Raw genomic sequence first — 11109 nt, 5'->3', positions numbered from 1 at the left:
CCAAATATGAAGACAGTACGTACAGTTATAATTCAAACGGAATTAAAAACTACACATCCCAGTTACCATGGTGGTGCTTGTGATCATTGCATTTAACCAACGAAACAGGGCGAAAAATCAGTCACATGACTTTGGGGCAGAGTTTCGAAAGCTTAACCTATCAGCAACAAAGCGAAATTTATACGATAGGCTACCTCAAACTGTCAGTTACACGACTGTGTATGTCGCTTAAGCCACTCCTATTTGGCATTTTAGTTATGGAGGCGAGAAGACGCCCCCCCCCCCCCCTTCTCTGGGTGTCTGATTTGCCGCCATCTTTAACTGTTCGGTGTCCGAATCAGAGTAGCTACGCGTACGAAATAAAGTTAATCCCAACTACAAAACATATATTTTTGTGGTAAGAGGGTGCAAAACATCAGTATTTACTGCTATTAATTACTGTTCGATTTATAGTTGAAATCTGAGCCTAGATATAAAGTTAGATATAAAGTTAAAATATCGACAAAGCAATGTAGGAAATACAGAGAAAATAAATCCTTTCTGACATCTAAAATCAGTTTCGATCAAGGTCTCTAAAACGAACAAGAAAAAGAGGATTTTCGGAGGGCAATTACGCTGTGTTTATATAGAATAACTGATTTATGAGCAATCTAATTTCTTGTTCGTTTAAAACAGTGAAATGTCAGCTGCAAAAGATCGCACCAGAAACAGCACTCTCTCTGCCTGTCATAGACGTTCAGGAAAGGCTGAATGAAGTCATGTCAAGTACAATAATTCGGTGATCAATAATAACAGTTGTAGGACAGTATATAAGGAGGATAAGGATTTTGAAGTTGACTCGAAATCTGATAGGTAACCAGTGCAAGGACTTGAAAACAGGTGTAATGCATCCCTGATAGGATTCTTGCTGTCATATTCTGAACATATTGAAGATTGCTCAGTGTGGATTTAATTTCCCCAGTGAACAGGATGTGCATTTATTAATTCTAGAAAAAAAGCCTTTCTTGATTTCTCTAGTTCCCTTTAAAATAAACTATTATTCCACAATGCAGAGTATTACATGGCCAGTATTTACACATGATATTTGTGATTTAAAGAAATTAACACAAGCAGCTTTTGGAGATTTAAGTGTTGGCTGAGTTATTGCAGGATAAAAGACTAGAGATGTTGGCAAGAAGAAGATAGTTTGGGGAAAGCTGAGGAATACACTTATAACAAGAACACTTCCTAATGGGGTTAGGCATACTTTTGATGAAGATGATGAAGTTAACAGACTATATGTTTACATAGATACTGAAATAAGGATTGTATTTTAGATTATGTGTAGTTGCTGGCATTGAACTGTGTGTTGGATGCACATGAATTGAAGGAGTGGGCAAACATAGCTGATGCGGATCCACAGAGCCAGCATATTAAGATGTTTATAATTAGAGGCAATTTGTTTAAATAACTAGGTATGGATACTGATGTGCAAGAGAGGTGGAAAGGCTGTTTCCTTAAGCCAGCACTATTAAATATTTTATTCTCAGTGAGATGCTGCCATTTCATCCTGGGTTTCTAACACTGTGTATAGTTCCATCCACACAGTGCCTTTACTTCCATCCATTTCTAATCTCTTTATCCAGTACAGAGGATTTGGAGCCTATCCCAGTAAGCAACGGACCCTGGACATAGCGCCAGTCCATCACAGGACAGACAGACACAAACACACGCACACCAGGGCCAGTTTTCCCATAAACCAATTAACTTACCAGTATGTTTCGGAGTGCGAGAGGGAGTCATATCACACATATGGAGAAAAACCATGTAACCCAGAGAGAACATGTAAAACCCCCACACACAGGATGGCAGGAATTGAACCTAGGACCCCAGTACTGCAAGATAGCAATGCTAACCACTTCGCCACCATTATAAATGGATGGGTATCTTAGTTATCTTTCTAGTTCACAGGTTTGCATGCATAATTTAATTTTGAAAGCCACTGAGACATGTCATGGAAATATAACTATCAAGGAAGCCACAAGAGAGAGTTCTCACCTGAGTAAGGTCTTTATTTCAATATTGCAATTTTGGGAGCCCTGCTACCACTTCGCAAAGTGCAACCAAAGACTCAATTTGTTACAAGCAGTATAGGGTTTTTATAAGACGTTGCGCTGTAAAAAAGTTCAGCACGTGGTCCCTTCTAAAACTTCCCCTTTCTCTAAGAGAAAACAGATTACATCATAGAGCGAGAGAAGAAAAACTAGATTTGTTATTCAAAGCTTATCAGTTACTTTCAGCTAATTCTAATGACCCAGACAGCATATATTGTTTTGGTACATTGTCTTCTAAACTAACCTAAACAGTGTACTTTGTTGACAAACTGTTTTCTAAAATTCTGCACGTACTGTAGCACAGCAGTTACATCCTTGAAATATATTATCTAAAAGCACCAATATATTTTTTTCAAAGCTCTCTACATTTTTAAGAATCAATTTACTTATTAGATTTCCACTTCAATTCCCTCCTTTTTATTCTTGAAAATGATTAAAAGTTAGATTCTTCATATGGACTCCCAGGAGGCTCCCATACTTCGGATTCTTGCGTTCTTATCAGAACATACTGATGCACAAACATATTCATTACCATATTTCAAAGCATTGGAATAATATATTTCGTACAGCAACACAAAAACAGGAAGACAAGTATCACAGCCCCTATAATCGGTGTTAGTAACTTAAAGAAAAACATTCCCCCTGGCCCAAACCGTGATTTTAACCAGGAGAGAAATGGGTGAGGCTGTAGAATGAGGCATTAAAGCACATACATAACAAGATGCATTACATTTCTTTAACTTTACAGTATGATTTATAAATTTATACCACAAATTACTCCTATCCCCCTCATTATCAGTTTCATTCAGCCAGTTTGTATACAAAGAGGCTTCGCGTTTAGATTCTTCCTCTTTCTGGGTGGTGACAGGCTTCCACATAAAAAGGAAAAAGGCTGGGCACATCAGTCCCAAGCATGTGATCCCCATCTGTGCTTGTGCACTTTGCTCAGTTCGTTTACAGTGGGAAGCATGAATCCAGGGAACCCTTTCCGTGACTTTCACAGCAGTCGCAGTGGTCAGCAGCCTTGGTACGGCCCCCTCCACCTGAGCGAACACCACCTCTTTTTCCTGTCTTTCACCAGAATCCAGTCTCCTTATTCATGCATTAGTTCTTACAGCACAGGTAAATCCCTGTGGGCTGGAGCCCAGCATTTTTCTTAGGGTTTTTTTTTTACAAGATTGGTCAACAGCTGGGTCACCTAAACAGCTGTCTATCACCCTAATAGAGAAAGGCCTAAAACTGTGATTATAGTGAGGAGCATACAGTTATTTCCATTCTAATACATCTGAGTTACACTCAGACTAAAAGCAGGGCTATTTACCCATGCCAATAAACCTAAATAATCACCTCTATCAAAGGGGATTACTCCCATGAGCATCTTTTATAGCAATACAATCCCAACATGAGCTCTGATTATTATTTGTGGCTGACTGATAAAGTATTGATTCCATATCCCCATTTTATCAAAGTAAAGCTCCTTACACTTAACAGGTACACTGTCGCCCCCCCTCAGGAAGCTCAACAAACACAGAAACAGTGACAATATAATAATTAATGTTCACTCAGTCTCTGGTGCAGTGGTTCGGTGTCGGCGCAATGCGTAGATCCAGCGATCTCATCCTGTCACTCAGATGGCAGAGTCGGTAGTCAGTTGCACTTGATATGGTCCTTCCCAGCAGGGTTGCAACATCAGGCAGGGTATATCTTCCTCACCACACCCACTCGCCAGGTATCAGGTCGTGTCTTCCCTCTACTGGAGGTCTCCAAGTGTCCAGCACCTGTTCACCAGCCCCGTGCACCACTTCAATTAACAACCTACAAAAAAACCTACAATAATACAATAGAGAATTAGCAAATTCAACAATCCATTAGCCAAATTCGTCCCTCCAGGAAGTTTCGTTGATTGGCCTGTGATGATATCAAACAGGCTCTATTACACAGTTCTGTTTGATCCAGCCCGCATCCCATGGCGCTCCTTCAGTCTGATGTCTAGTCGATCTTTTAGAGTTCTGTTCCTTCATTCCACTGTTCCAGCAGACTGAGGGTGATCTCAGTCCATCTCACCCCGAATAATCCAGCCACAGCCTGTCCCTTGATCATAATACAAGCGGTAGGGCAGTGCCCACCGAGGGCTTATCTCTGTTATCAAGTGTTTGGTAGACACAGAGGCAGTGGCAGCAACCCACTGGGAAAACAGATTATAAGAGCCCAGGTTTCTCTTGACAATTGTCAATTTGCCAGTGCATGAAAGGTTCCTCAGGAGCAGGCCTTTTGAGCTGTAGCACCCGCACCTGAACTGTAGCTGAGTTCCTTTGATAAGCATCACATTGAGATACCACATAAGTGGCTACTGCTTCAAACACGGTCCCCACCCAGGTTTGGGTAACCAGCACACCATTTCTCACACCCAGGTGTCCGACAGAGTGCATTTGTCGAGCTACAAAGGGCATTAGGCTGTGAAGGCATGCAGGGCGTCCAGTGTGCTGGCAGCACCACACCCAATCATCATGAAGCACCACACTCTTTTCTAACCATGTCCTTTTCTCTGCTTTAGAGGCCTCAGCCTGAATATCCTGTAGCTGTCCCCTTTTCACCAACAGAGGTCTCACAGGGGTCTCAGACTCCTGCTCTACCAGGACTGCTCACCTGACAGCTGCATCTGCAAAGTTGTTCCCTCGAGTTACTGGAAACATTTCTTTATTATGTGATTTACACTTTACCACAGCTACTTCAATAAGCAGCTGCAAAGCTTCTAACAGTTCAGAGACAAACCCAGCATTCTTAACTGGAGTCCCTGCCATGTTGGGGAAATCCCTATTCCTTCACTGCCATCCAAAATTGTGGCATCCACCAAATGTATATATACAGTCTATATAAATTGCTACAAGTTTCCATTTAGCATATTTACAAGTTTCAATTAAATATTTTCATTCGGTCTGCTAGTTCTACACCAGATTATTCACAGTTTATACAGCCAGGCAGGTAGCCTGCACAACACATAAACACGGCCCCTTGGCCACCGCATCAAGGGGTCCTGAATAATAATAACCCACCAGACGATGCCTATCTCCATGCTCCTGCACCAGCACAGCAGCTCACAACCCATTTCTTTCACTTACATACAGATTACATACAGATGATCCGTCTGAGGGAATCCAGTCCAGGGCCAGTGCCTGCAAGAAAGCTTGTCTCAAAACATCAAAACCGGTTTCTGCTGCAGGGGTCAAGGCAATTTTGTCTTTAGACTGCACTACCCCCCTTAAACCAATACGTCACTAGACAAGCTCGTTCTGAGAAGGCATTCACCCTGGCTTTATCATGTAGTTGGTTTTATACTCCTTTTTTTTCAAGATCCAGTACTTGGAGTAGCCCGGCCTTATGGATTCCCTCATTAGGTAAAACAATCACAATATCACATAACTCTATTAAGTTAGTTTACATAAATGCTATTTCATGCAGTAATTCCTTATAAAATGCTGCAGTCTGGGCCTAAAATAGGTCTGGGGTGTCCCCCACCCACATCAGTAGTTGAAACTGTACATCTTTACCCAAGCAGACTGTGACAGCTTATATTTGCTTTAAACACAACCCTTGCACCCCTTCTCCTGTAGCCTCCTGTTACCCGTTAGAAAACTTTATATCACATTTTTATGCTGTTTTAGTCTAAAAGTAGGACAGCTGTGCTCCTGTGTCCCCCAGTTACTGCACACTGTAAGATTATTTCACTTTTATTTCAATCCTGAGATAAATTTAGGAAGGCTACAGAGGGGTTTACTAGATTAAAACTTTTAGTTCACGCACGGCTCTCGTTTCAGCTTCTGACATGTTCTTTAATTGTGAATTCAAGCCTCTTTCTTCCAATTTCTCCAAAAAACACCTTTTTTTTAGTAACTGCACACCAGCTTATTAGTAGTTTTGTCTTTGGGGTTTTATATCTCGGTATAACATGAAAGTCGCACAATAATTTCGACAAACTGGCGGCTCCCTTTTCTCCTCCTTGGGAGTCTTTTTACCTCCCATTTGCAGCGCTCGCACTTCTGCATGCATGCTTCGCGAGTTATTAAATCAAATCTCTCTCCGCTGTCCGTAATATCAGGAAAGCATAGTTGTACATTCTTGGCAACATCAGGTTTAACACACTCAAGTAAATTTGTTTTATTACTGTGGAAGTATCTTCATTCACTTCCTTTTCATCGGCTAACCCCGAGTATACTATCCATAAAGCTATAAACCTTTCTGTAAAATCTGAAAACATCCTCACTTCCTTCTGCTGACATGCTGTTACTTTTCTCTAATCAGTTTTCGGTGGGTAATGCTCTTTCAAAAATCTCCACACTGATTCCCACCCTTCTCCCAGATTCTCTCTCAAGGCGTTCTATTTCTTCTTTTGCTTTTTCTTTTTCTGCATATATAACTTCCTTTCGTTCAGCCATTGCTTTTAGCTTTTCCATCAGGGATTTTTGCGTCTCATCTATGATATTCTGTTGAATTCTCAAATATTCCTCTAACTATTGTTTATTTTTATCCAAATGTTCATACACTTTTCTACATTCCTGTTCAGCCTAAATTCCGTCTGACAGTCAATATTTCTTTTAAGTTTCACTTTGGATTAATCAAACTTTTTTTCTTCACACCAAACCATTTTCACGTCTCCCACGCGCCCCGCGGAATCCCCCAGTCGAGACAAACTGACGAACTATCACAATTCGGGAACACGGACCAGGTTCCAAATCCTGGCTTTAAATACACAGTTGAATCGAGTTACCATTTTCGGCTCTTCTGCGAGTACAGTTCTAGTTACTACCTTCAGCCGTACTGCAGTCGTGTACCAGGATGCAACACCTGGATTTTTTCGCACGGGCAGGGCGAGACGCTACTCCTTCAGCAATCCCTCTTTTTCTACCCCACCTTCACAAAACAGGCATCTAAAACACATACACCATTAACTCATTTTTTCTGTTGTACTTGCTTCAGCTTCAGGAAAACCCTGAACCCACCACAGCAACATGGAGAGGACAAGGGACTTTTTAGAAAAGAGGAGTCCTTACCTCTTTTTAGAAGCGTCCGCCTATCTTTTCCTCTCCATGTCCGTGTGGTTTAATTTAGATGGATACTTCTTCATCATTTGGGTCATGTATCCGCCAATCTGCCTCTTCCTTTTTAGAGGACATTGTAAACCTTTAGGAACAATATGATCTAGCAACAAGGTTATGTCACTGTAATTAGGCTTAAGACAATCGAGAACAAGGCTTGCCTTTCTTCTAAATTCTTTACGGTCATCAGGCAATTTAGGAAAAGACTTAACTAATGCAAATAATTCACTAGGAGACCAATGTCAATGTACATATGCTGGAGTTCCTTCTGGACCTGGAAAAGTGCACATTGGCATTTCACAAACAAGTGAAAAGGCTTTGGCTCCGGACCGCTTTCTAATTTCGGTGGAGACTTTTTCTTTTTAGTACGCATGGCCATGACTTTAGCTGCAGCTTGCTGTTCTTTACTTTCAAGACTAGTCTTTTTTGAAGCTTCCCATTATTTCTGTGATTCCTCTTTCCATTCCATAAGTTTTCCAATTCAATTTCTTTCCTTTCTTCTCCTTCTCTTCTAAGTTTCCCCTTCTTCAGGAAACTTCTTTTTCCTAATTCAACTTTCCTCTGTCGATTCTGATTCACTTACAAAGATAGTTATAGTTATAGTTATATACTTCATAGTTATGGGCCCATAATTATCATATATAAATTATGTGCAAGTTCCCTTACACCTATTACCCTAGCTTTACAGTTCATGAACATAATTTTTTTTTTTACTCTAACCCAGGCTATAATTGTTTCTCTGAATTTGTCGTACATGTACTTTTGCTGGACTGCTCGGTCCCATTTTCGTCTCTGAATTTTAATTTCCCATTTTTACCGATCGGTGCCTTACTTAGAACCTTATCACATTAACTACTCCGCAGAGCAAAAACCACACGTCTGTGTTAAGATAAGTTCTTTATATGAGTCCTAGACTCATCAAACCCGCGTGAGAACACCCCTGTGGCTCGCTTCTCAAACTATTAATTTTAAAGGATCACTTACTGACGTCAGACAGCTGCCAATTCTCCAGACGCGTCTCTGGAAGGATAAACAGTTTATCCTCCGAGGTTCGTCCAATTTGCTAAAATTGTCCGGGTCCGGATGGAGTTTCAGCAGCCGTTCGCGCTCAGGTTTGTGATCCCGGACGAGCCCCCAAATTGTCATGGAAATATAACTATCAAGGAAGCCACAAGAGAGAGTTCTCACCTGAGTAAGGTCTTTATTTCAATATTGCAATATTGGGAGCCCTGCTGCCACTTCGCAAAGTGCAACCAGAGACTCAATTTGTTACAAGCAGAACAGGGTTTTTATAAGACGTTGCGCTGTAAAAAAGTTCAGCACTTGGTCCCTTCTAAAACTTCCCCTTTCTCTAAGAGAAAACAGATTACATCATAGAGCGAGAGAAGAAAAACTAGATTTGTTATTCAAAGCTTATCAGTTACTTTCAGCTAATTCTAATGACCCAGACACCATATATTGTTTTGGTACATTGTCTTCTAAACTAACCTAAACAGTGTACTTTGTTGACAAACTGATTTCTAAAATTCTGCACGTACTGTAGCACAGCAGTTACATCCTTGAAATATATTATAATATATGATATATTTTTATATTTTTTATATATTTTTTTTCAAAGCTCTCTACATTTTTAAGAATCAATTTACTTATTAGATTTCCACTTCAGACATCAGGTACTACTGTTGTATTTATGAAAAAGAAACAAAACAAAAAACATACTAACAACTGTGCCATCCTACTCCTTAGTTAATACATTTTATTATTCATAAACAGTTAACATTGTTAGCAAAATATTTTGAATTATATTTAACCCTATTTTTTCTTTAGTTTTGTATTTAACTTTAATTTAATATTATTGATTGCTAATAGTTTATGCTAACACCTAACTTTCTTAATTAGATGTATTTAAAACAGTGAACTAAGTGTAACATACTATTCAGAAATACAATCGAAAATAGTTTTGTGGTGTTTGTATGGATGAAACGTTTCTAAAATGTATAACGTAACAAAATTAAAGACGATTAAAATCTGTAATCTTTCCACTTGTAATGTCATTAGACAGAACAACACGTTTCTGGTTTGTTTTAATTAGTATTAGTTAGTAGTTAGTAGTTTTAATTTAATTAGTATTGCAATTCGCACTGATTCCCTTGCGAAGATATGGACTTAAGAATATTCGTGCCTGGTCAAAAAATGGCATTAAGCACTTAAAATTAATATGGTTAATAATAGTAAACTGTAACATGCTGTAACAAGATCGGTTAAACTGCGAAGAAAATGCTTTCAGAGGAAATGTTTCAGGTGTGAAGAACATAGATCTCCAATGCAATTTCAACCAAACCTGTTCGCACACACCCTGCCCCCACTACCATTAGAATATACACAAAGCACTGAAATCTTTTGAGCTAATGATCAGGTGACCCGAGAGAGAGCGAGAGAAACACCAAGGGGTGCGGAACCAGGGAACTATTTACATGGAAAACGGGCGATCTCCCCAGACTGTCCGCCCGTTTCACTGTTACCTGGATACCTCTTTATTTAGAACTCACAAACACTGATTTTTAGTTTCGAAGGATTCAAGTAGGGTTTTAGATGAAAGGCAGCGACCTTAATCAAGCCCAAATCATAATTGAACCCATTCAGAGCCTACATTACATTTTAGCGTTTCATTCTGAGCAGAAGACCCTCACACCTGAAGAAGGCTTGCGTTTTCTCTCTTCTCTTTTAAGCATGTGTACAATGTGTAATACAATTACAATGTGTAATTACAATGCGAATCGTATGAGGGTGGGGGGGAGGTGTCTTTCGCTGGAAATCTCGCCTGCTTCTACTTTACGAGTACAACCCCCTCTCTGCCGGAGTGCTGGCTGTGACGAATTAAACCGGTTTCACAGGTTTCAATCACAGACCATGTGACATGGGAGTCAGGAAACTAACACACAGCACCACCGGATTTGATAACACTATAAAAACGCTATAAAATAATGTGACTAGGCACAGAACAAGTTTACAGCACAGTACAATAATAAATGCTGACCATGACTTTAGAAGCATAAATTGCCTTACACTCAATTTAAACACAAGCTGTCTTTAGCCCTCTAAGCTCGTTCATACAGAAATGTAGAGATCCAGGCTCAGAACACACAGCTTCATTAGCGAATACATATGCAGGACAACTAGAAAAGACGTTTTACAGAGGATGGATTTTTAGAAACATCCCATCAGTGACATCACTGAAGTCAACTCCTAGGTACTGTAACTGTCGTGTGGATAGTTTCACAAGAATCAGACAAAGGTTTAAGCATCGCTTGTTCTAGATAAAACTGCAAAAAAAACAACAACAACCCATAATGTACTTCTTTGCGGCTCTGTTTGCCCAAATCATATATTCACAACGTGAAATCTAGAAAATAATATTACGTAACCAAAATCCGCAATATGGAAACAGAACCTGTGTAATTGTTGATAGATGATGTACTCGTAACATTTTTTCAAGACGAACTACAACATTTAAAAAATGACTTGTATGTACTTGATATCTCTAATCAATCCACGGGTCCCAGCACAAAACGAAACTAAAACGCATACCGTTTCGCGCTTCTTATTAGTTGCTCAAAAGTAATTTGACCGTATGAAATGCATAATATAAACCTAGAAACATATACGTGAGCAGTACTTAAGCACTGTAGTATCGGTGTTAAGACATACCTCTCAAATACTGTAAATCAAGTTAAAAATATCTCAAGACCGATTCTGGTCATAATGAAACCATGTTTCGTGTATGTTTTCTTTAAAGTACCGAGACCAGCCATATACTCTATGTTTATGTTCCAAAATTAATATCGTTTATGGCCTTCACACGCGTTGCAGTATGCTCCTATTCTTTTTATGCTCAGCTACTAAGATTTCCCTTCAGTGGTAAA

This window comes from Atractosteus spatula, unplaced genomic scaffold, assembly GCF_055471065.1.
Source record: "Atractosteus spatula isolate fAtrSpa1 unplaced genomic scaffold, fAtrSpa1.hap1 Scaffold_24, whole genome shotgun sequence".
Classification (NCBI taxonomy): domain Eukaryota; kingdom Metazoa; phylum Chordata; class Actinopteri; order Semionotiformes; family Lepisosteidae; genus Atractosteus; species Atractosteus spatula.
The sequence above is the reverse complement of the archived record's forward strand: the minus strand, read 5'-3'. Positions refer to the sequence as shown.